Source organism: Mustelus asterias, chromosome 8 (genome assembly GCF_964213995.1).
Source record: "Mustelus asterias chromosome 8, sMusAst1.hap1.1, whole genome shotgun sequence".
Taxonomy (NCBI): Eukaryota; Metazoa; Chordata; class Chondrichthyes; order Carcharhiniformes; family Triakidae; genus Mustelus; species Mustelus asterias.
The window spans coordinates 44,614,600-44,634,666 of NC_135808.1; the positions used below are offsets into that span (position 1 = coordinate 44,614,600).

Sequence of the window (20,067 nt, forward strand, 5' to 3'; positions counted from 1 at the left end):
CCGTGTTAAACCTCCCCCCACTCACCTTGAACCTATGACCCCTCGTGAACGTCACCACCGACCTGGGAAAAAGCTTCCCACCGTTCACCCTATCTATGCCTTTCATAATTTTATACACCTCTATTAGGTCACCCCCCATCCTCCGTCTTTCCAGTGAGAACAACCCCAGTTTACCCAATCTCTCCTCATAACTAAGCCCTTCCATACCAGGCAACATCCTGGTAAACCTCCTCTGCACTCTCTCTAAAGCCTCCACGTCCTTCTGGTAGTGCGGCGACCAGAACTGGGCGCAGGATTCCAAATGCGGGCGAACCAATGTTCTATACAACCGCAACATCAGACCCCAACTTTTATACTCTATGCCCCGTCCTATAAAGGCAAGCATGCCATATGCCTTCTTCACTACCTTCTCCACCTGTGGCGTCACCTTCAAGGATCTGTGGACTTGCACATCCAGGTCCCTCTGCGTATCTACACCCTTTATGGTTCTACCATTTATCGTATAGCTCCCCCCTACGTTAGTTCAACAAAATGCATCACTTCCCAGATTTTTTTTTCCCCATATTGGCCCTGGGGTTTTCACTCTGGGTTTTCGCCTCTCCCTGGAGATCACATGGAATGGGGGGGTGGGGGTGAGTTAATAGGTTGTGATGAACAAAGCATCGTAGCTGTGAGGGACAGCTCGGTGGATAGGATATTAGGATGTAGATAGGCTGGAAAATTGGGCGGGGATCCTGGATTCAGGATTCAATCCTGGACCGGGGAGCGGCGCGGGCTTGGAGGGCCGAAGGGCCTGTTCCTGTGCTGTATTGTTCTTTGTTCGCATTTATCTGGATTGAACTCCATCTGCCATTTCTTTGCCCAAATTTCCAGCCTACCTATATCCTTCTGTAGCCTCTGACAATGTTCCTAACTATCTGCAAGTCCAGCCATCTTCGTGTCGTCCACAAACTTACTGATCACCCCAGTTACACCTTCTTCCAGATCGTTTATATAAATCACAAACAGCAGAGGTCCCAATACAGAGCCCTGCGGAACACCGCTAGTCACAGGCATCCAGCCGGAAAAAGACCCTTCCACTACCACCCTCTGTCTTCTCATAGAATCATAGAAACCCCACAGTACAGAAAGAGGCCATTCGGCCCGTCGAGTCTGCACCGACCACAATCCCACCCAGGCCCTAGCCCCATATCCCTCCATATTTTACCCGCTAATCTACACATCCCAGGACAGTAAGGGGCAATTTTAGCATGGCCAATCAACCTAACCCGCACATCTTTGGACTGTGGGAGGAAACCGGAGCACCCAGAGGAAACCCACGCAGACATGAGGAGAATGTGCAAACTCCACACAGACAGTGACCCAAGCCGGGAATCGAACCCTGGAGCTGTGAAGCAGCAGTGCTAACCACTGTGCTCCCGTGCCGCCCCTAACTATCTGTGGATTCTGTGACCAAGCCAGTTCTCCACCCATCTAGCCACCTCCCCCCTTATCCCATGAGATCCAATCTTTTGCACCATGTTGATGTTTTCTGGTGAATCAAAGATCAGGGATTCCCCCAGAAAAATTCTAAGTGCTGTATTCACGTAAAAAGGGGAGTAAATCCCTCTGGTTTTATTCAGCAGGATTTTCAAACTGTATCTCTGACACACTGAGCCCTGCAGAGTGCCTTCGCATGAATCTCAATAAAAATCAGGGGGGCGGGGCCTATTCCCGCTGGAGAGACCAGCAGCATAGCGCTGAGCGGGCCACTGCGCATGCACCGATCTGTCAGAGCAGAGATCAGCGCATGCACAGTAGCCCCGCACTGCTGGCCTTCCAATCGCTGGGATATCGGGATATTGGGTTCATGTCACACTATTTGTAGCCCCCACAGCCTGCCTGGACCTGCAGAGTTTCACTGGCTGTCTTGTCTGGAGACAATACACATCTCTTTAGCCTGTTTTGATGCTCTCTCCACTCACATTGTTTGTATCTTAAAGACTTGATTAGCTGTAAGTATTCGCATTCCAACTATTATTCATGTAAATTGAGTCTGTGTCTTTATATGCCCTGTTTGTGAACAGAATTCCCACTCACCTGAAGAAGGAGCTTGGAGCTCCGAAAGCTTTGTGGCTTTTGCTACCAAATAAACCTGTTGGACTTTAACCTGGTGTTGTTAAACTTCTTACTGTACTTCCAATCGCTGGCCAGCTCAATTGCTGGCCAGCAATGCTGTCCCTCTGAATGAACCCCCACACCCACCGATCACTGGGCCAGCACCAATGCGCACCCCCCTCCCCCAGCCTGCCACGATCTCACATTCCCCTGCCCCAGGTAGCCCGATCTGTCGATTATCCATCCCCCAACCGCCAACAGCCATGGATACAAAATTGGCTTGATGACAGAAGCCAGAGGGTGGTTGTAGAGGGATGTTTTTCAAACTGGAGGCCTGTGACCAGCGGTGGGCCTCACGGATCGGTGCTGGGTCCACTGTTATTTGTCATTTATATTAATGATTTGGATGAGAATACAGGAGGCATGGTTAGTAAGTTTGCAGATGGTGGCAAGATTGGTGGCATAGTGGACAGTGAAGAAGATTATCTCAGATTGCAACGGGATCTTGATCAGTTGGGCCAGTGGGCTGACAAATGGCAGATGGAGTTTAATTTAGATAAATGCGAGGTGATACATTTTGGTAGTTTGAACCAGGGCAGGACTCATTCCGTTAATGGTAGGGCGTTGGGGACAGTTACAGAGCAAAGAGATCTAGGGGTACAGGTTCATAGCTCCCTGGAAGTTGAAAGTTGATCCCTGAAAGTTGGCACCCAGGTTGATAGGGTTGTTAAGAAGGCGTACAGTGTGTTAGCTTTTATTGGTAGAGGGATTGAGTTTCGGAGCCATGATGTCATGTTGCAGCTGAACAAAACTCTGGTGCGGCCGCACTTGGAGTACTGCGTACAGTTCTGGTCGCCGCATTATAGGAAGGATGTGGAAAGGGTGCAGAGGAGATTTACCAGGATGTTGCCTGGTATGGTGGGAAGGTCTTATGAGGAAAGGCTGAGGGACTTGAGGCTGATTTCGTTAGAGAGAAGAAGGTTAAGAGGTGACTTAAGAGAGGCATATAAGATGATCAGAGGATTAGATAGGGTGGATGGTGATGGCTAGCACGAGGGGACATAGTTTTAAATTGAGGGGTGATAGATATAGGACAGATGGCAGAGGTAGGTTCTTTACTCAGAGAGTAGTGAGGGCGTGGAATGTCCTGCCTGCAACAGTAGTGGACTCGTCAACTTTAAGGGCATTTAAAGGGTCATTGGATAAACATATGGATGATATTGGAATAGCGTAGGTTAGATGGGCTTTAGATTGGTTTCACAGGTCGGCGCAACATTGAGGGCCGAAGGGCCTGTACTGCGCTGTAATGTTCTATGTTCTATGAAAGTTTGTTTTCTTTAAAATGGCATGTGACTGGCGTGTGCTGGGGGTGGGGGGGGAGGAGGCTGGTGTGTGCGGGGGGGAGGCTGGAGGCTGGAGGCTGGCATGTGCGGGGGGGGAGGGGAGGCTGGCGTGTGCATGAGGCTAACGTGTGTGATTTCTTTCTTTTCCCAGGATGCCTTTGCGGCACTTTATGGGAACAATGCTGCTGCTCGTAACCGTCAGTTGCAGGATTTGATCATGAAATGGTTTATTGCACTAACAGCTATTGGTGCAATGTTCTCTTTAAATTGTCACCGCTCTGTGTTCCCACTCTTTAAACTGTCACCGCTCTGTGTTCCTGCTTTTTAAACTGTCACCGCTCTGTGTTCCTGCTTTTTAAACTGTCGCTCTGTGTTCCCGCATCTTTAAACTGTCACCGCTCTGTGTTCCTGCTTTTTAAACTGTCGCTCTGTGTTCCCGCATCTTTAAACTGTCACCGCTCTGTGTTCCTGCTTTTTAAACTGTCGCTCTGTGTTCCTGCTTTTTAAACTGTCGCTCTGTGTTCCCACTCTTTAAACTGTCACCGCTCTGTGTTCCTGCTTTTTAAACTGTCACCGCTCTGTGTTCCTGCTTTTTAAACTGTCGCTCTGTGTTCCCGCATCTTTAAACTGTCACCGCTCTGTGTTCCTGCTTTTTAAACTGTCGCTCTGTGTTCCTGCTTTTTAAACTGTCGCTCTGTGTTCCCGCATCTTTAAACTGTCACCGCTCTGTGTTCCTGCTTTTTAAACTGTCACCGCTCTGTGTTCCTGCTTTTTAAACTGTCGCTCTGTGTTCCCGCATCCTTAAACTGTCACCGCTCTGTGTTCCTGCTTTTTAAACTTCTTTCCCAGTGCACTCTGAGGAAGGGGAAAAAGGGTTCAGTGTTCCATTGGAGCAATTCCTTTTCTTTGTAGCAGTAAGTTATATGGAGGGGATGGAAGTGAAGGCAGTGCAATGTACCTCCTGCAGAATGTTTGAGGTGAGGGACACCGTCAGTGTCCCTGCTGATTACACCTGTGGGAGGTGCACCCATCTGCAGCTCCTCCAAGACCGCATTAGGGAGCCGGAGCTGGAGTTGGATGAGCTTAGGGTCATCAGGGAGGCAGAGGGGGCCATAGACACAAGCTTCAGGGATATAGTTGCTCCAGGGAATGAAAATAGATGGGTGACAGTGAGAGGGGTTGGGAGGAAGCAGTCGGTGCGGGGATCCCCTGTGGTCGTTCCCCTTAGCAACAAGTATTCCACTTTGGATACAGGTGAGGGGGGCGACCTACCAGTGGTAAGCCGCAGTGACCAGATCGCCAGCGCTGAGTCCGTCCCTGTGGCTCAGAAGCGAAAGGGGGAGAGAGGTAGAGCTATAGTTATTGGGGACTCGTTTGTTAGAGGGATAGATAGGAGGTTCTGTGGCAACAAGAGAGACTCACAGATGGTCTGTTGCCTCCCGGATGCCAGGGTCCGTGACATCTCCGACCGTGTCTTCAGGATTCTAAAGGGGGAGGGGGAACAGTCACAAGTCGTGGTGCACGTCGGCACCAAAGACATAGGTAAGAGAGGGGACGGGGATTTAAAACAGGAATTCAGGGAGCTAGGGTGGAAGCTGAGAGCCAGGACAAAACAGGTTGTCATCTCTGGTATGTTGCCGGTGCCACGAGATAGCGAGTTGAGGAACAGGGAGAGAGTGCAGTTAAACACATGGATGCAGGGATAGTGTAGGAGGGAGGGTTTCAGCTATGTGGATAATTGGAACACTTTCTGGGGAAGGTTGAACCTGTACCAACAGGACGGGGTGCACCTGAACCAGAGGGGCACCAATATCCTGGGAGGGAAATTTGCTACTGCTCTTCGGGGGGATTTAAACTAATTTGTCAGGGGGATGGAAAAAGGAGTTGTAGTCCGGAGGTCAGTGAGTGTAGTGAGGTACTGGGATGGGTATCATGGTCAAAGGTGGGTACCAGCAGACAAGAAGGTGGGTTGAAGTGTGTCTACTTCAATGCAAGGAGCATCTGAAATAAGGTAGGTGAACTTGGGGCGTGGATTGGCACTTGGGACTACGATGTTGTGGCCATTACGGAGACATGGGTAGAACAAGGACAGGAATGGTTGTTGGAAGTTCCGGGGTATAGATGTTTCAGTAAGTGTAGGGTAGCTGGTAAAAGAGGTGGAGGAGTGGCACTGTTAATCAAGGAGAGTGTAACGGCTGCAGAAAGGCATTTCGAAGGGGATCTGCCTACAGAGGTAATATGGGCTGAGGTTAGGAATAGGAAAGGAGCGGTCACGTTGTTAGGAGTTTACTATAGGCCCCCAAATAGTAATAGAGATGTGGAGCAAGAAATTGCTAAGCAGATTATGGATAGGTGTGGAGGTCACAGGGTAGTTGCCATGGGGGACTTTAACTTTCCAAATATTGATTGGAGCCTTCATAGGTCGAATAGTTCGGATGGGGCAGTTTTTGTGCAGTGTGTGCAGGAGGGGTTCCTGACACAATATGTGGATAAGCCAACAAGAGGTGGGGCTACATTGGATTTGGTAATGGGAAATGAACCGGGCCAAGTGTTGGATTTGGTTGTGGGAGAGCACTTTGGAGATAGTGACCACAATTCGGTGTCTTTTGTTATTGCAATGGAGAGGGAGAGGGCCATGCGGCAGGGCATAGTTTACAATTGGGGGAGAGGTAATTATGATGCAATCAGGCGGGAATTAGGAAGCATAGGATGGGAACAAAAATTGTCAGGGAAAGGCACTAATGAAAAGTGGAACTTTTTCAAGGAACAAATACTGCGTGTCCTTGATAGGTATGTCCCTGCCAGGCAGAGAGGAAATGGCCGAGTGAGGGAACCATGGTTCACAAAAGAGGTGGAATGTCTTGTCAAGAGGAAGAAGGAAGCGTATGTAAGATTGAGAAAACAAGGTTCAGTTGGCTCGATGGAGGGTTACAAGTTAGCAAGAAATGAGCTGAAAAAGGGGCTTAGGAGAGCTAGGAGGGGGCATGAGAAGTCCTTGGCGGGTCGGATCAAGGAAAACCCCAAGGCTTTTTACTCTTATGTGAGGAATAAAAGAATGACCAGGGTGAGGTTGGGGCCGGTCAAGGACGGCAGTGGGAATTTGTGCATGGAGTCAGGAGAGATAGGAGAGGTGATGAATGAATACTTTTCTTCGGTGTTCACCAAGGAGAGAGGCCATGTTTTTGAGGAAGAGAGGGTGTCACAGGCTGATAGGCTGGAGGAAGTAGATGTTCGGAGGGAAGATGTACTAGCAATTTTGAATAAACTGAAAGTTGATAAGTCCCCTGGGCCTGATGAAATATATCCTAGGACTCTTTGGGAGGCAAGGGATGAGATAGCAGAGCCTTTGGCATTGATCTTTGCGTCCTCACTGTCCACGGGGGTGGTGCCAGAGGACTGGAGAGTGGCGAATGTGGTTCCTCTGTTTAAAAAAGGGAATAGAAATGACCCTGGTAATTATACGCCGGTTAGTCTTACTTCAGTGGTCGGTAAGTTGATGGAAAACGTCCTCAGGGATAGGATTTATGACCATTTAGAAAGATGCAGCTTAATCCGGGATAGTCAGCACGGATTTGTGAAGGGCAAGTCTTGCCTCACAAATTTGATAGAATGTTTTGAGGAGGTAACTAAGTGTGTAGATGAAGGTAGTGCAGTTGATGTCATATACATGGATTTTAGTAAGGCGTTTGATAAAGTCCCCCATGGTCGGCTTATGAAGAAAGTAAGGATGTGTGGGATAGAGGGAAGTTTGGCCGATTGGATAGGTAACTGGCTATCTAATAGAAGACAGAGGGTGGTGGTGGATGGAAAATTTTCGGACTGGAAACCGGCTACCAGCGGAGTGCCACAGGGATCAGTGCTTGGTCCTCTGCTATTTGTCATTTTTATAAATGACTTGGAGGAGGGGGCTGAAGGGTGGATCAGTAAATTTGCTGATGACGCCGAGATTGGTGGAGTAGTGGATGAGGTGGAGGGCTGTTGTAGACTGCAAAGAGATATAGATAAGATGCAGAGCTGGGCTGAAAAATGGCAAATGGAGGTTAACCCTGACAAATGCGAGGTGATTCATTTTGGTAGGACAAATTTAAATGTGGATTACAGGGTCAAAGGTAGGGTTCTGAAGAATGTGGAGGAACAGAGAGATCTTGGGGTTCATATCCATAGATCTCTGAAGGTTGCCACTCAAGTGGATAGAGCCTTGAAGAAGGCCTATAGTTTGTTGGTGTTCATTAACAGGGGGTTTGAGTTTAAGAGCCGTGGGGTTATGCTGCAACTGTACAGGACCTTGGTGAGACCACATTTGGAATATTGTGTGCAGTTCTGGTCACCTCACTATAAGAAGGATGTGGAGACACTGGAAAGAGTGCAAAGGAGATTTACCAGGATGCTGCCTGGTTTGGAGGGTAGGTCTTATGAGGAAAGGTTGAGGGAACTTGGGCTTTTCTCTTTGGAGCAGAGGAGGTTGAGAGGAGACTTGATAGAGGTTTATAAGATGATGAGGGGGATAGATAGAGTGAACGTTCAAAGACTATTTCCTCGGGTGAATGGAGTGGTAACTAGGGGGCATAACTATAGGGTTCGTGGTGGGAGATATAGGAAGGATGTCTGAGGTAGGATTTTTACTCAGAGAGTGGTTGGGTGTGGAATGGACTGCCTGCAGGGATAGTGGAGTCAGAAACTTTAGGAACATTTAAGAAGCTATTGGATAGGCACATGGAGCACACCAGGATGATAGGGAGGAAATAAGAACATAAGAACATAAGAAATAGGAGCAGGAGTAGGCCATCTAGCCCCTCGAGCCTGCCCCGCCATTCAATAAGATCATGGCTGATCTGACGTGGATCAGTACCACTTACCCGCCTGATCCCCATAACCCTTAATTCCCTCACCGCTCAGGAATCCATCCATCCGCGCTTTAAACATATTCAGCGAGGTAGCCTCCACCACCTCAGTGGGCAGAGAATTCCAGAGATTCACCACCCTCTGGGAGAAGAAGTTCCTCCTCAACTCTGTCTTAAACCGACCCCCCTTTATTTTGAGGCTGTGTCCTCTAGTTTTAACTTCCTTACTAAGTGGAAAGAATCTCTCCGCCTCCACCCTATCCAGCCCCCGCATTATCTTATAAGTCTCCATAAGATCCCCCCTCATCCTTCTAAACTCCAACGAGTACAAACCCAATCTCCTCAGCCTCTCCTCATAATCCAAACCCCTCATCTCCGGTATCAACCTGGTGAACCTTCTCTGCACTCCCTCCAATGCCAATATATCCTTCCTCATATAAGGGGACCAATACTGCACACAGTATTCCAGCTGCGGCCTCACCAATGCCCTGTACAGGTGCATCAAGACATCCCTGCTTTTATATTCTATCCCCCTCGCAATATAGGCCAACATCCCATTTGCCTTCTTGATCACCTGTTGTACCTGCAGGTACAACAGGTGATAGGTTTCAGACAAAGCTCGACACAACATCGTGGGCCGAAGGGCCTGTTCTGTGCTGTACTGTTCTATGTTCTATTAAAGTGGAGTCACAGGTGGACAGGCTGGTGAAGAAGGCATTCAGCATGCTTGGCTTCATTGGTCAAAATATTGAATACAGGAGTTGGGACGTCTTGTTGAAGTTGTACAAGACATTGGTAAGGCCACACTTGGAATACTGTGTACAGTTCTGGTCACCCTATTATAGAAAGGATATTATTAAACTAGAAAGAGTGCAGAAAAGATTTACTTGGATGCTCCCAGGACTTGATGGTTTGAGTGGTTTGTGATAGATAGAGGGCGGATGTCAGAGGTAGTTTCTTTACTCAGAGAGTATTAAGGGAGTGGAATGCCCTGCCTGCAACAGTAGTGGACTCGCCAACATTAAGGGCATTTAAAGGGTCATTGGATAAACATATGGATGATATTGGAATAGTGTAGGTTAGTTGGGCTTTAGATTGGTTTCACAGGTCGGCGCAACATTGAGGGCCGACGGGCCTGTACTGCGCTGTAATGTTCTATGTTCTATGAGTTATAAGGAGAGGCTGGATAGACTGGAACTCTTTTCTCTGGAGCGTAGAAGGCTGAGGGGTGATCTTATCGAGGTCTATAAAATAATGAGGAGCATCGATCAATTAGATAGTCAATATCTTTTCCCAAAGGTAGGAGAGTCTAAAACTAGAGGACATAGGTTTAAGATGAGAGGGGAGAGATACACAAGTGTCCAGAGGGGCAATGTTTTTCACACAGAAGGTGGTGAGTGTCTGGAACAAGCTGCCAGAATGAAGGGGGCGACCTTTATGCTTAAGACGACTTTTATGCTTAATATCATGGACATTTTTACACGTGTATATCAAATTTATTTTAAAATGTTGTCAGCAGCTCACAGCAATGTGATGACTCATGGGCACCCCTTAATCACTTCAGACAACCTAATCACTTTAGACTCCAAGCAGGGAAAACATCGACAATAGCTCAACTGATTAGATTATGCAAGAAGCTCAAAACACAAAGGGAACCCTCCAGAAAGAGATCAGCCCAGGGAAATGGGATCAGCTCCACCGATCTATAATGGCTGTTTTAATATCTCGCTATTGTGCCACTGCTTTGTCGGGCAATACAGCAGGATATAGATAGGCTGGAAAATTGGGCGGAGAGGTGGCAGATGGAGTTTAATCCGGATAAATGCGAAGTGATGCATTTTGGAAGAAATAATGTAGGGAGGAGTTATACAATAAATGGCAGAGTCATCAGGAGTATAGAAACACAGAGGGACCTAGGTGTGTAAGTCCACAAATATTTGAAGGTGGCAACACAGGTGGAGAAGGTGGTGAAGAAGGCATATGGTATGCTTGCCTTTATAGGACAGGGTATAGAGTATAAAAGCTGGAGTCTGATGATGCAGCTGTATAGAACGCTGGTTAGACCACATTTGGAGTACTGCGTCCAGTTCTGGTCGCCGCACTACCAGAAGGACGTGGAGGCATTGGAGAGAGTGCAGAGAAGGTTTACCAGGATGTTGCCTGGTATGGAGGGTCTTAGCTATGAGGAGAGATTGGGTAGACTGGGATTGTTCTCCTTGGAAAGACGGAGATTGAGGGGAGATCTAATAGAGGTATACAAGATTATGAAGGGTATAGATAGGGTGAACAGTGGGAAGCTTTTTCCCAGGTCGGAGGTGACGATCACGAGGGGTCACGGGCTCAAGCTGAGAGGGGCGAAGTATAACTCAGACATCAGAGGGACGTTTTTTACACAGAGGGTGGTGGGGGCCTGGAATGCGCTGCCAAGTAGGGTGGTGGAGGCAGGCACGCTGACATCGTTTAAGACTTACCTGGATAGTCACATGAGCAGCCTGGGAATGGAGGGATACAAACGATTGGTCTAGTTGGACCAAGGAGCGGCACAGGCTTGGAGGGCCGAAGGGCCTGTTTCCTGTGCTGTACTGTTCTTTGTTCTTTGCCTTGTGTTATTAGCAGGCACTGATCATGTAACTGGTAGTAAATGATGAGCCTATCACCACATGTTTGGCGCGAAGTTCAAAGCCCTATAAATTGTAAAGCGCACAATGGCCAGGCAGAGCAGTTGAGTGGCAGCTGTCTCTCCCCAGGCCTGCGGTTTTTGTTATTTTAAACAGAGAATAAAGTTTGTGTTGACATTTTGTACTGTACTCATGTCTGCTTGTCTTTTATGCTGGTAGGAAGCAAGAAAACTTCCCCTGACAGTTTGGTGCCGAAACCCGGGAGGAAGTGACCACTCGCTGGACCCACGGTGACAAGGATCAAGTGGGTGAGAAGTCAATTTCAGACCGCCAGATTCCAGAAGGATCCGAGCGCTGTCGGGACCACGAGGGGACTTCCTCCAACCTGGATACCAGCTTGTAGACTGAGTGGGTACAAAAAGTGCATTTACACTGATTGGCTACTGCACAAATTTCACTGATTGAGAAGTTAAAATTTGTAACACGGTGGTACACTGCTGTCGGCTTCCTATTGGTCAGCTACCTATTGTGAGAGGGACTTGTAAGCGTCCACAAGAGGTGGACCATCGTCATGGCAGGCCTTCATGTCCCTGCTAACCACCCAGTGCACCAATAAGGGGGATAAAGAAAAAGGCCTTATTGGATGAGTGGGTAGGTTAGGCACACGTCTGCGAGCCAGGAACTTAGGGAACCGAAGGGGTTGACAGATTCCAGAGGCACTCAAAATAAGAGCGGGGTACGGGCTGGGGGGAATGCGAAAGGTACAGAAAGACAAGAGAGAGAGAGACAGAATGCCCCATGAAGGAGAGCCCGAGGAAAGATTACCCCAGGACAGAGATTCCGAAGTAGGTTGCGCATACGTAGGGGGAGGAAGTGAGCAAGAGGATAGCCTCTCCCTAGAATGGGGGCCAGAAGGATCTCTTAGCCGAGCATTTGGGATGCAACAGCAGAAACTAATCAGGAAAATGTGCAAGGAGGGAGGGGGCCCCTGTGTGTCCTTCCCCCTACAAAGGGAATGGTGGAATAGCCACCAGCGGGACGCTTCTAAAAAGGCTGCAGTGATTTTAGTTAAACAGTTAGTGACAGCGGTACGCATGAACCAGGTTTACCAGGAAAAGACAGGAAAAGAACAAGAGTATTGCAAGTTTAGAGGCTCGGATCACAGAGCTACGAGCCGAACCCTGTAAAATTAGCGCCCCGGAGACCACCATGTCTTCGGTGTACCCTGCACTTCCTAGTGCACCACCCGAGTACGAACCCGGCAGCGTACAGAAATGTGCCCCAGTACAGAGGACAGCTAATGGCCAGGATCGCTGTAAAGCATTCACTCCCTGAGAAAAGCAGACTATCCTAAAGGAGTTAGGTACTCTGCGCACCCGAAGTAAAAATACAGAGTTCTGGAGGACTCTTGATGTGGGATGTCCACAATCTCCACCCCCGTGATATCCACCAGATAGTCAGAGCGAAGTGCCCCTCAGATAAATGGAGGACTCTAACCAGCGCTGACCCGGAGAACCCTGCCACCTCCACCATCCAGGATGGGGCATGGGCGAACGGAGTCCCTAACAATGCCTCCAGGGCGATCCAAAGGGAAGCATATAATGCCTTTAAACACGCAGTCTGTACAGCTCTGGGAAACCCTACCACCAACTGGGGAAAAATCCAATCCTGTAGGCAGGAAAAGGGAGAATCCAGCAGCAACTCTGCTGCTCGCCTGTATGAGGCTTATTGTGAGTCGTCCGGGCAGGAAAACCCCGACCCTAACGATGCCCCGTACATCCAAATGTTTCTAGACGGGCTTTCCCCGACACATCAGGAAGTTTTAAAATTAGGTATTGTCACTGCGGACACCTACGATACCGCAGTACAGTGGGCAAACCGGGTAGATACGAGGGCCGGGCAGGGAGCAACCGAACCGCACCCAGGTCCCGGACAGCCTCTGCAAAAACAGATGCCCCTAACTTTAAACCAACAGCTAAGTGCTTCCGTTGCAGAAGACCTGGGCACATAGCTAGGCACTGTCGATCAGAACCTGGACAAACTTGTGGGACCTGTGGCAGAACAGGTCACTCAGCTAAGCAGTGCAGCCTAAAGCCCAAGCCCAAGCCTGAAACCCACATAGACATGCAGGAAGCCTTCTTGAACTGGCTGAGGGACCAGGGGAAGGCATGAGCACAGGCGGCTCCCATAGACACAGAGGGAGACAACCGTGTCTACATGCCTGCCCTCCTGGGGGGCCTGCCTTGTGAAATGTTAGTAGACACAAGAGCCTCTGTATCCCTGACCGACCTACTCCTTCCTGTGACCAAGGATTACACCCACATAGTAGGGGTGGGGGGAACTCGTATTAAGGCTTACAAGAGCAAGTCGGTAGTCTTAGAGGTAGCAGGGTGACTGGTGCCGGTCCAGTTCTTTGTATGCCAGAATAACGAGGGAACCATGCTAGGAATGGATATTTTAGAGGAATTAAGCATACTCATAGACCCAAGGAATCATAAGATTCATTGGCCCCACAGTAATGGTAACAAATGTAAGCTCCACCAACCCTGCCAAAACATTGCAACGATCGGGAGTGTTAAAACGTTTCAGAGGGACTGGGACACTGAGCCCCAGCCTTTTGGAATAATTTGTAAAGTTGTGACAGGAGTATGGGCCAGGGATAAGCAGGACACAGGAAAGGTTCCTATGGATCCGGTCCACGTCCCCGGCCCAGACCACAAACCCCACAGACAGTATCCCATAAAGCCAGAGGCATACCAAGCTGTGCGGGCTATTGTACAGGACCTAGAAGGGAGGGGGGTAATACGCTCCGCTACTAGTACCACGAACTCCCCAGTATGGCCAGTAGCAAAGCCCGATAAAACCTTCCGTTTAACAATCAATTATACGGAGCTAAACAAAGTCACCCCAAAGGTACATCCCATAGTGGCAAGCCCCCCCACAATCCTGAATGGATTGGGCCCTAAGTATAGTATTTTCACGGAGTTAGACATAGCAAACGGCTTCTGGTCGGTGCCGTTAGACACGGAGTCTCAGGACAAATTTGCATTCACTGTGGGCGAAAAGCAATATACCTGGACGAGACTCCCTCAGGGGTTCCATAACAGCCCCGCCATCTTCCACCAGGTCATGAATAGGATATTAGAGGGAGTAGATCTCACCCCCGACCGCTGCACAGCCCTTCAGTATGTGGACGACATCCTAATTGCCTCAGAGGACAGGCGAGGACATGCTGCAGCCCTGATTGAGGTGCTGCGAGCCTTAGAAAGGGGCGGGTTGAAGGTGAACCCCAAATAGGCCCAGATAGGAAGAGACACTGTCCTGTACTTAGGACAGGAGATATCCCAGGGTACTAGGACCATGCCTCACGAGAGGAGGGTTGCCATCCAGGTCATGCACAGGCCAATCTCCCTGAGGGGAGTCCGCAAGGTTTTGGGACTGTTCAACGACAGCCGAACCTTTATCCCCAATTTCACAACCTTAGCCGAGCCCATACAGCGGCTAGTAAAGGGGGGAGGCCCGGGGGGCAAACTGATAGAATGGGGACCCAAACAGGAGGAAGCTTATGCAAGGTTAAAACAAGCTCTTATATCAGCTCCGAGCCTCGGTTTACCTGACCCGAGGAAGCCCTTCCATATCTTATGTGAGAATGAGGAGGGATTCTATGCCGCAGTAATCGCCCAAACACCCTGCGACCCGTAGCTTACTACTCCCGTAGCTTACTACTCCACACAGCAGTCACCAGTGGCAGCCGGCTTGTCCCGCTGTGTTCCAGCACTTGACTGTGCTGCATGGGCAGTTAGTATTAGCGAGCCCACGGTCATGACGGGGGAAATCATCCTCCACACCAGGCATACCATCGTTGAAATGCTTAACAATAGTAAGCTCAGAGCAGTCTCTAATGTAAGGACAGCTAAGTGGGAATCAGTTCTGCTCCCCAAAGACCGATCAGTCACCATAATAAGGGACACAGGAGTAAACCCCGCTGCAGGGATTTTAGCCACTGGCGAATCACATGTGTGCGCTGAAATCGACCTAGAGGTAGACACAGCCCCAGTAGAAGAGCTCCCCTTAGGACAGGCAGATTTAACATTCTATGTAGATGGGTCCAGGAAATATATTGACGGTACCCCCAAAACAGGGTGGGCAGTAGTTAACGACAAGTTGGAAGTGGTAGCCTCAGGGCGATTAGACAGCATCCTGTCAGCTCAAGTCGCAGAATTAGAGGCTTTAACACAGGCTCTGACCCTGGCAGAGGGCAAAACCGTGAATGTATATACCGACAGCCAATACGCGTTCGGAGTCATACACGACTATATGACCGCCTGGGATCGCAGGGGGTTTGTCACATCAGGAGGGGACAGGATAAAGCACCAGGAAAGGATTGGAGCTCTATTCTGCGCCTCAAAGCTGCCCAAAGAAGCAGCAGTAATTAAAATCAAAGCTCATAAGAAAATAGAAACTCCAGAACAAGCAGGGAACGCTGCAGCTGATAAGGCAGCGCAGCAGGTTTTAAGTCACACTCTCCCAACAGCTAGTATCACCACAGATAGTGTGGACATAGTCCAGTTAGACCGGGACACCCCCGAGGCAGAGAAGCAGGACTGGGAAGAAAGGGGCGGGAAACCAGATGCCCAGGGCGTCTGGAGGAAGGAAAGAAAGGTAATAGCCCCAGACTGCATCAGGCGCACCCTGCTGCAGTTAAACCATGGCCGTGATCACACCGGCAGAAACGCCATGAATCATCTCCTGAGTAGAGATTGGCCGGGGATGGGAAGAGACATAGCTAAATACAGTCAGCGATGTCTCACATGCGCACAGCACAACCCCGGGCAACCCGTAAAGATCCAAATGGCTCACCAGCCAAGACCCCAGGGGCTGTGGGAAAATCTCCAGATAGATTTCACAGGACCACTTCCCGCTTCAGGGGGCAAGAGATATTGTTGAGTCATAATTGACCAATTCACCCGCTGGGTGGAAGCATTCCCCACCCGGGATTGCACCGCTTCCACTGTGGCAAAAATCCGAGCGAGTGAAGTAATTCCCAGATGGGGGGTCCCTTTGCAGATCGACTCCGATCAGGGCACCCACTTCACGGGAACAATTATGAATAAAACGTGCGAGTGAATGGGAATAAAGCAGAAGTTCCACATCCCCGACCATCCACAGAGTTCAGGTATGGTAGAGAGGATGAATCGGACCCTGAAGTCCGCACTTGCAAAGGCTTTACCTGGAAAACACAGCAGGTGGACAGAGGTCCTACCCACTGTGCTTATGAAACTCAGGGCATCCCCAAATCGCATTACGGGATTAACCCCTTACGAACTGATGACCAGGCGGGCCATGCAATTGCCCCAAGGCATAATTACCGGAGGGGAAGTTTTGGGACCCTTAAAAGTTAAAATCAGCAGATATGTCTTAGAACTGAGTGAGCAGCTGAAAGAAATGAGACAGCAGGCGAGAGAACAGCAGGAACTTAAAGATAAAGAAAGGCAGTACCCTGAACAGGCCACGGTGCCAAAAGCAGGATCCCAAGTAATGGTTAAATTGCTACCTGAAAGGCCTGGTCTAGCCTTTCAGGTAGGCCTGGTGGTCGGGGCCACACCGAGTCCTCATTAGTGGGGATACCTGCGCCTGCATTGAAATCAGGGGAAAGGGGCAATGGAAGCATTGGACACAACTAAAAAGATGTGAGACCAGTAATGATCCAGTAACGCGAGTCTAATAATAGTAATTGTACCTCCAAGCTCATTGTACCTGTTTTTCAGGCAGGTCACAGCACCGGACAAGAAGATGTATATCGCTGTTTGTTTTTATGCTTTACTGCTTAGCAGGGGAGATTGTCTCTCAAACTGTTACCGACGCGAGTTGAATGTAAATACGTACATGTATATGTCGCGTGTGTAAGTTTTTCGGGCAACTCAGGCCTTTTTTATGAGCTGGGAAAAGGACTTGAACCCTAAAGAACTGTGAAAGTGGCCACACTTGGCTGCAGGACTTGACCAAAAATGTCCCAGGGAGCCCAGCCAGCCTGTGTGTGTGTGTGTGTGTGTGTGTGTGTGTGTGTGTGTGTGTGAAGGGGCCCAGTCCAAAAATTGCAAGCAGCCAGAAACCAGACGGGCTGCTGATTAGGTTATCAGCAGCACAAAAAGGACCTGACGACCTCACCAGACTAGGCCGGCAGCAAGACAATACACCTGGTCTGGACTCAATACAGGTGATAATGGCCTTGTCCCAGAGCGAGGAGACGCCCATTTCCCTAATGGGAAAACAATTAAACGATCTCCGATGGAACAATAAAGGACAGCAAGAGACCTATCACCTGGGATGGGACCATCTGGTCTCTATGGACTGTAAGATCGCAGCTGCAGATAACACTAGCAAGCCTTTGTCTGTGGAACTGCCGGTTGGAAGGGGGGCGGAGTTGGCAGGAAAAGAATTCAAGTTTTACAATATAAAAGGATGGTCAGGCCGGCCATTTCTCTCTTTTCTCTTCGGACCAGCATGACAGCACTCTCCTCCTGTTCCTGCCTCTCGTTCGTATCCAGCACGCAGCCCGAAGCCCACTGAGCAATTTAAACTAGGATCGTGAGTATCCCCTGGTAATTCGCGAAGTTCCCGAGATCATCATAGTGGATGAGGCTTTGGGGAAAGGGGGGGCTTTTGCATGCACCTTTCATAGTTTAAGACACTGGTAAACTTGTATAAAGTAAGAATTCCGTTGTGTCCGTTTTAGTATTCCTTCCATAGTTATAGTCTTATAGAGCATAAGGCAGTGTGTGTTGTTTTCCTGGTGTTTGGTGACCTTTGACCTTGATGTTTTAATAAATATATATATATATATCTTTGACTTCCGTTGGAGTCCGTTTTGATCTTTTCAATTTCTCACCAATGATCTCTGACTAAGTCACAATATAAATATTCCTTACCACAATTCCGGAGTCTAGAACTGAGGGTACCCTGGGCGCTTCGAAACCGCCCACTCAGGAAAGGCTGCCAGGTAGTGGATAGGCAGCAGTTTCCTTTTCTCTCTCTTGGGAGCGCTACTCTAGTGAAGTAGACGCAAGGTGGCCATTGTTCCATCGGCGAGAGAGAGAATCACTCGGGCATTGGTGGGGTTTGGGTAACGGAGAACCAAACCTAAAATAAGCCCAGTGGAGTTAAAAAGAGGGATTCCACTACACGTGTATATGCTGAGAAATGGAATGCATCTCAATGCTGGATATGTACCCACATTCCAAGACATTCCAAAGGTGGAATCCCACTCAGGCCAATCCCTTTGACAGCCCAAGAGACCGTAGAGTGGGTTATACAGGAAGCAGGCAGGAGCCTCACGCACCACCTTAAATCTGTACAGGAGAAATTACAGTCTGCTGGGTGCAAGGCAGGGACAGTCGGTAAACGTCAGCTGCTGGGTTATGACTGCACACACCAGCCACCCTCCCTGACCCTGACAAACACCACTGGGATAGGGCGCCCAATCGGGCCAGTCTGTATATCTAAAACAGGGTAAGGAGTCTAACAACACCAGGTTAAAGTCCAACAGGTTTATTTGGTAGCAAACGCCACTAGCTTTCGGAGCGCTGCTCCTTCATCAAATGGATCTAACAACACCAGGATGCTGCCTGGTTTGGAGGGTAGGTCTTATGAGGAAAGGTTGAGGGAGCTAGGGCTGTTCTCTCTGGAGCGGAGGAGGCTGAGGGGAGACTTAATAGAGGTTTATAAAATGATGAAGGGGATAGATAGAGTGAACGTTCAAAGACTATTTCCTCGGGTGGATGGAGCTATTACAAGGGGGCATAGCTATAGGGTTCGTGGTGGGAGATACAGGAAGGATATCAGAGGTAGGTTCTTTACGCAGAGAGTGGTTGGGGTGTGGAATGGACTGCCTGCAGTGATAGTGGAGTCAGACACTTTAGGAACATTTAAGCGGTTATTGGATAGGCACATGGAGCACACCAGGATGATAGGGAGTGGGATAGCTTGATCTTGGTTTCAGATAAAGCTCGGCACAACATCGTGGGCCAAAGGGCCTCTTCTGTGCTGTACTGTTCTATGTTCTAAAGTCCAACAGGTTTAAACAAGGCCCTCAGAGTAGGGAAGATCGACTGTAACCAGGCCTTCGACATTACGCCAGCAGCACCTGATAGTTCCCTTAGAGTCCAGTGTGCACCAAACAGCACGGTGCAGATCCTTCTGCAGCCAGGAATTTTAAACAGCCCTGCTGCTTATAATGGAACTTACTTTGTCTGCGGTCACAGGGCATACCCTTGGTTACCCCATGACTGGACAGGGACATGCTATCGAAGCTATGCTATTCCCTACATACACCACATCCCCACCCTAAAGGACCATCCCCGATGGAAGGGGGAAGGCAGAGGAGGGGAGTCTTTTCATACCTGGGATTCCTTTTCCCTTCCCTGGGAGGGCTAGGATTACAGATGAGCGCACGCACAGCACGAGTACAAAAAGAAGCTCGCATTCTGGAAGAAGTTGCTAATGCTACTGCGGAGGCTGTGGCAGAGGTAAACAGTGAGCTGATAACCCTTAGGACAGTAGCCCTTCAGACCCGCCAGCCTTAGATTATCTCATTGCGAGTAAGGGAGGTACCTGTGCCTTAATATGAACAGAATGCTGTACATACATCCCTGATGCCTCAGAGAACCTCACCAATCTAGTGGAACACATTCACAACGAAGTGACAAAACTATATGAGATCCCCAACACCAGCTGGATGGATTGGCTGATGGGGGCTGATGGGGGACATTTTTAATGCAGGGAGCCATGGTTCTAATTGGCATAATCATTGCTTGCCTATGTGTTGTCAGTCTGTATAAGTGCAATTTGTAAAGGTTTTGTGCCCAGGCTAACTGCTGTCGCCACGTATCGCACCGAGACCCCTTCTCCACTGCAGCTCCGCGACCACACTGCCCAGGCACCGACAACGTTTATTTAAAGACCGCCATGGAGACACCCCCAGCTGACACCCATCGTTGGAGCTCGGCGGAGCGCAGATCACGCCAGGTCTGTCAACTGAGAAAAAGCAAAGACTCTTTGACGAACTACTGAACATCTTTTTAACACTCCGGAATCTCAACTAAGAAATCATTGGACTATTCAATCAAGATGGTGTGCTCACTGGGGCGCAAGGACGGCGCCCAGGAGCAA

At 49.2% G+C, this 20,067-nt stretch overlaps 1 protein-coding gene across 4 annotated transcripts in view; it reads right to left on the reverse strand.

Annotated features, from left to right (window-relative positions):
• LOC144497122 (complement C4-like) overlaps positions 1-20,067 on the reverse strand; it is a 469,428-nt gene that overhangs the window by 130,372 nt on the left and 318,989 nt on the right. The window lies entirely within an intron of this gene.